This window comes from Silene latifolia, chromosome 2, assembly GCF_048544455.1.
Source record: "Silene latifolia isolate original U9 population chromosome 2, ASM4854445v1, whole genome shotgun sequence".
Lineage (NCBI taxonomy): Eukaryota > Viridiplantae > Streptophyta > Magnoliopsida > Caryophyllales > Caryophyllaceae > Silene > Silene latifolia.
Window position 1 is genome coordinate 173,164,089 of NC_133527.1, and position 6,130 is coordinate 173,170,218.

General features: G+C 36.0%; 1 non-coding gene across 1 annotated transcript; it reads left to right on the top strand.

Moving 5' to 3' along the window:
* The first annotated feature begins 5,115 nt into the window (after window positions 1-5,115).
* On the top strand, window positions 5,116-5,222 carry LOC141644622 (small nucleolar RNA R71). Its single transcript, XR_012544234.1, has one exon. It is a non-coding gene; the product is annotated as a small nucleolar RNA R71 (small nucleolar RNA).
* The last annotated feature ends 908 nt before the right edge of the window (window positions 5,223-6,130 follow it).

The following is a 6,130-nucleotide window of genomic DNA, read 5'->3' on the forward strand; positions in this document are numbered from 1 at the left end:
TTTTTTAAGGAACCCATAGTTGACACTAGTTGGATACGAATATAGCCTTGTCGGAAGCCTTGACCTTAGGCTTGTGAAAGTTGTTTCTGGATGTTTGAGGATTTGGAGCGATGAGATCACACTTATAGTGGAGTACCTTGTTTTAGGGAATAGATTAGGATGAGGTAACATAAGCGATTGAGGAAACCCTTGGGAGTGATGTGGTTATGAGTTTTGTTGTTAGGAAGTTTTCGGAACCGTTTTGAGTGATGTTGTTGTTTGAGATAAGAGTGTCTGGCGTTCCCTTGTTGTCTAATTTCCCTTTCTCCTTGATCATAAGCGTTACCGTTCATACCTCATTTCCTCGCTTCATCTTGCTCCTCCTTTAAGTTTGACACTCGTAGCTTGTGAAACTCTATCTTTGACATCCTTATAATTTTGACTTCAATTTTTACCCTATGAAAGTCATTATAGCTCTCTTGTGGCTTAAGTTTGAGCTCTCTTAACATACTTTGTTTTTATGCTATCTAAGTTACTTTCCTTTTTGTACAATTTCTAAATATTTCAAGCTACCATTTTTGGTTCGTTGCTAAAATTTTATGTTACTATTACAAAATTTTCCCTACTTGTAAAGATTTGGAAAAATGAAAATTCGATTTAATTATCTAATTGCTCTTTGAGTATAGACTTCTTTATCATAGTTTTGAGTTGCTAAACCTGAGATTTTTGTAAATTTTATCCAATTTCTATTCACTTGGATCTAATTATGATGCTTTTGTCAAAGTTTAATGTTATACTTTCAGGGATTTGACCCCCAATTGGGTTTAAAAGTGAAACCTTTATTTCTATTTTGGCTTTTTGCAAAAGAAAATTTGGGTAAATTACCTTTTCTTTTGATTTTAACGTTGATCGGATGTTAGACCTCGTTATTAGAAACGTTTAATAACTTGTTCTACTCATGTCGACGAGTGATTTTCGGTTTTAAATTTGTCTTTGACTTGGAAAGTTAGCGCTCTTGTGTGCACGACAAGAACAATTTCGTTCCATGAATGAGACTTATACATTTGAAAACTTTTCATTAATGTTTCTGAAAGTATTTTGATTTTCGATTTATACAAATGATTTGCCTTTGACCTTATCTTGGATTTGGAATGTGATGTTCTTGAATGCGCAACGAGAGCACTTCTGTTCCTTTGATGAGAATCTGGTTCTGTCGGAAAAATTTTATTTGAAACTTTTGAAAGAATTTTGATTCTTACGATAAGTAACCTTTAAAATGTTTTGGTTACCGATTCCTTTATAACCTTTCATTTATACTTTCAAGTTTCGAGGACGAAACTTTTTAAAAGATGGGGTGATTATAACACCCCGTATTTTATTAAGTTGAATAAAATTCTTTTAATTGTTATTTTGAATTTAATTACATCATTTAACGATTTATATATATATATGCTTAGCTAATTAATTAATTTCATCATAATTCGATACGTTAATTTTAATAATCATTAATAAGTTTATTTAAAGTTAGTTCGAATTTATTGAAGTTAGTTCGGGTTTATTTATTTAATAATTCCCGTTTCTTTACGAGTCCTTATGAAAGTTGTTTTAAGTGAACCCGAGATGGATTTTGGGAACAAAACCGTCCAATTAGCTATTTTGAGCTTATTTCACTAAATTAGCAATTTTTATTAATATCCGTTAGTTTCGTAAAAATCGCTAATAATTCCATTTCAAGCCGATTTCTTATTATTTACGTTAACTAGCTGAGTTTATTTTATTTTCACTCATTAAATTTATTTATTATTGATTCCGTTTTATTACTGAAACTTTTACTTAAATCGGTTAAATTTAACTCGAAACGATTTTAATAACGATCGAAGTTTCTTAACGATTTAAGAAACGTCACGTATAATAAATAGCAGCGTGCAGCAGTGCTCCCTCATTTCTCACGTATCATTTCTTCTTCTCCCTTCCTTTTTCTTCTTTTACGCCTGTTTCAATTTTTTTTTGTTTTTAAATTGATCCTGCCACTCCGTTTGTCATCCGTTTTCAACTATTTTTGTTCCATAGCGCTCCTTTCGTCGTTCTCGTCAATCCGTTGTAAGTAAAATTCATTTTCGTTATGTATTTTTACAAACCCAATTTATATTTTTAGCTTTGTTTATTATAAGACGGTTGTATGTACTAAAATAGACGGTCTGGTAGAATATTTGTTAGTCATAAATGATTAGTTCAATCGGAAAAAGGTAATAATGATAGGTTACTCAGTATTAATTGTTAAATTTGTGTATTTTGAAAGCTGGTTAGTCTGTTTTATAGTTGAGACGGTGTATAATTATATATAGGGATCATTATGGATGTTAATTAGTCAGTTGTATAGTTGAGACGGTGTATACCGACCTCTAGGGATCATTTGGGATGCTAGCTAGTAAGTGGTATATTTGAGACGGTGTATACTGACATGTAGGGATTGTTTTGGGATGCTATTTGGGATCTTGTTTAGTTGTGGTATTGTGCAAGTAAATTAGACTGTTTTTGAGTCCGCTGTGTACTTTGGGACTTTTTTTTGGGACTGTTTTGACTCGGTTTAGGACTGGTTTAGGATAGATTGAACTCTGTTTTGGTACCAGTTTTTACGTGAAATTTTGACTGTTTTGGGAGTCGAAATGGAGGCCGTGTGGGCTGTTTTGGCCTCGGTTTTGGGAGCCGTGACAGACTGGTTTGGGCTCAGTTTTGGGACGGATAAAATGGTGCTTTATGGGACTATTTCTAGGGCGTAAAAGTTGTGACAATTTTAAGGTATGCTCAAAAGGGAGGGTCATAATGGTTTATGAACATAAGACAATAGCTAATGAATATGATTTACATGTTTTGATTTAAATTAATTTCCGTCTCATATTTTATATAACGATAAGTCGTTAATATCGTCCCTTCACATAATTATTTTAGGTGACTCATATGTGGTTGAAGATGAAGAGTAATTTTGGGTTTTAGAAGCTTTCTCAAGTTTATTGCTTGTCTCTTTGCTAGTTTAAGGTAACTATTCCGAGTTACTCGACGAATTAATGTCACATTAGTAGTAAATGTGGTGCTTGTTGTTTGTTAAGTGTTTAGATGATTGATAATGTTTTACTTTCATTTTTCACATGATAGAAATTGGAAATAGCGTGAGAATAATATAGCGATAAAATTTGTAATTTGGGCCAAAGTAGGCCAAGACTCGAGTGGGCCGATTATTGACCGAACGAGTTTGGTCAAACTAGGTTTAAACCGATCAACCTCGATTTGACCGATGACCCGTCGCGGGACTCGGGTCGAGGGTTTGTCTTTGAGGTAAGATTAGTTGTTATTGGAGGTTTTATGTTATGCCTTGATATTCGTAATTATCTTTTCACATGTTGGTTGTTGGATGAATTGGTTGCCTTATACTTGAGTCTTCTTGTCTTTTTGCCATTTTAGCTTGTTCTCATAGATTATGGTATTGTCGGTTAGCTGGAATTTGGATTATTATTGATATTGAGGATTCTGTTGGGATTGTATCGTAAATAGACATTTATATAGCCTTTCACATGATAGAATATTAGATTTTATGTTGGTAAGTAGGACTTTTTGCCCTCTTAAGGTTAAGTGGGTGTCTTACTTGACTTGTGTGGTGAGTCTTGTGTGGTGTGGGCTAAAGTATTCAAGCGGGACTAGCTGGGACTAGGTCCTAGGTGAGTATTTCGGCCTTCATCATAGATAGGTCTTTATAGTCTCTGACGAGTATATGTTCCTTTGCTTGATAGCCTTTGTGTTCCCGACTAGTGGATTTATATCCAAGTTGGGGCATGACCTCGTTACTTATTTTGATAGTATGGGGTCGGCTTAAGTACTAGCCAACCCTTCGGTGGTGTCCTTAGGGTACTCACTTCACTTTGTTTTAAAAAAAGTTGTGGGTCTTGGGTGCGGTGGTGTGTATCCGCATGTCTAGGTCTGCGCAGATTTTAGGCTAGGGTTGTGTTGTCTCTTGGCCATGTTTTCTTAATAGTAACCGCTGAGCCAAGATACCGGTTCGATTACCTTCCCTACCTCGTGGTATAGACTCGAGTTACAAAGTGACTATTGACGGGACTAAGAACTTATGCCTGTCTTTGATATATTGCCCTTTCTTGTATGGTGATTCTATGAATCATAGAAGGTGAGATGCAAGCCGGCTATGGTTGATAGAGTTTGGATTCCTGGATGTTATGTGATTCACATGATAGTGTAGTATGAGTCGGTCTAGTATTCACATGCTAGGACTATGTGGCGTTATATTGTTGTTCACATGATAAGCACGATTGCCTTAGCATCTATATGCTAAGGCAGTGTGTGGTTCGTATTCATATTCTTATGTTTACATGTTATATTAATTATGACATTTCGTGGCTGGGAGAACTCGGAGTTACTCCCACCGACCGTGGCTTTCGTATTTGTATAAAATGCGAATGAGTGTAGGTGATGCATATATGGGGTACATGGACGAGCTAGCGAGCAAAGTAACCTTGGGACCTAGATTGGCTTTATTTTATGGTGACCCTTAAACCCTTTTTATGTCACATACATTTAAGGGACATATGTCTCCCTCTTTACATTTAGTTGTATAATTTGCTATTCGCGACTTTAGCGATGGTTATGTTATGAACTTCTAGTTAGACCTTGTATGTTTGACACCTTCCAATTTGGATATCTTTATAACAGGTTCAGGTTTTAAAAATTACAGGTTTTTACCCAAATGAATCTATTACAAACATATCCATGCAGTTTTATTCTAGAATTACGTGTTTACTTTTCCGCAATAAACGAGGGTGTCACAGTGACAGGTGATGATTTCATATTAGCTACGGGCACGAGGATGGGATGTCATCAATTTGAGTCTTAGCTTCTGTTGTCACGAGTTTTAGATACTTTGTTTTGTTGTACTTTGATTTACATTCTTTATACGTTGGTTTACCATTTTGAGACGATGTAATAAGTTAACTTTATACTTTAATAATTATTCTTGGATGGTCGTTATTGATATACTTACCTCGGGTAACCGAGATGGTAGCATCGTTATATGCTAGGGTGGTCCTTGGTAAGGCACCTTGGTATATGGGGGTGTTACACCACTCAGTAAGGCCATGATGAGGGCAAGATCGACAAGTGGCCTTGAAGCGTTCCCAAGCTTCATATAGTGATTCATCGTCTCTTTGCTTGAATCCTGTGATTTAAGCTCTAAGCATATTAGTCTTCTTCGGCGGGTAGAACTTCTAGTAAAAAGTTAAGGATAGCTTACTCCATGAGTCAATACTAAGAATAGCTTTGTCCAAGCTCTTTAGCCATTGCTTCGCGGCTCCTATTAATGAGAATGGAAAGAGTACCCATCGAATTTGATCTTGAGTCACACCCGTTTGTGAGATAGCTTCACAATAATCACAAAAAGCCTCCATGAGAAGGAGCGTATCCTCACTAGGCATTTCCCCAAATTGGCTTCTCTCCACCAATTGTATGAAAGCGGATTTCGCTATGAAATCTCCCATCAAGTGTGCGGGTGTAGGGGTGCCATTTGGAAAGTCATTTTCGGTTGGTATGGAATGTGATGAGAATTTAGGCATGGTTGATGGATTTTGTGGGTTGTTTTGTGGTTCCCTTGCAAATGGATTAATAAAATCAATCTCGATGTCCACTAAACCTCTATCACCAAAAGAACTTGATCCCTTTGTGTTTGAAGTAGACCCCCTTTCAATGATTCTAGAACCCTTTCTAATGTTTCTCAACGTTCTTTCAATCTCCGGTCAAATGGTAGTTGGTCACTATGATTTAACCTTCTTAAGATGCAACAAGCAACACTAGATGGAAATATTAGTACTACCTTAAGGAATTGGTTCCCTAAGGTTAAAACAAACAAGGTAACTACTAAAAGCACAAGATAAAACAAAAGCAATTCAATTCAACATAACACCGTCCCCGGTAACGGCGCCATTGTGATAGGTGTTTACTCATTTGGTCTCACTTACTATGAAATAATATTTATCACCGTAACAAACAACTTTAGCAAGTAGCAAGTAAGGGGTCGAACCCAAAGGACGATTAACTTTCTAAATCGAATGAATTGCAATATTCAAGAAAAGGCTTCTAATAGCGAAGGACG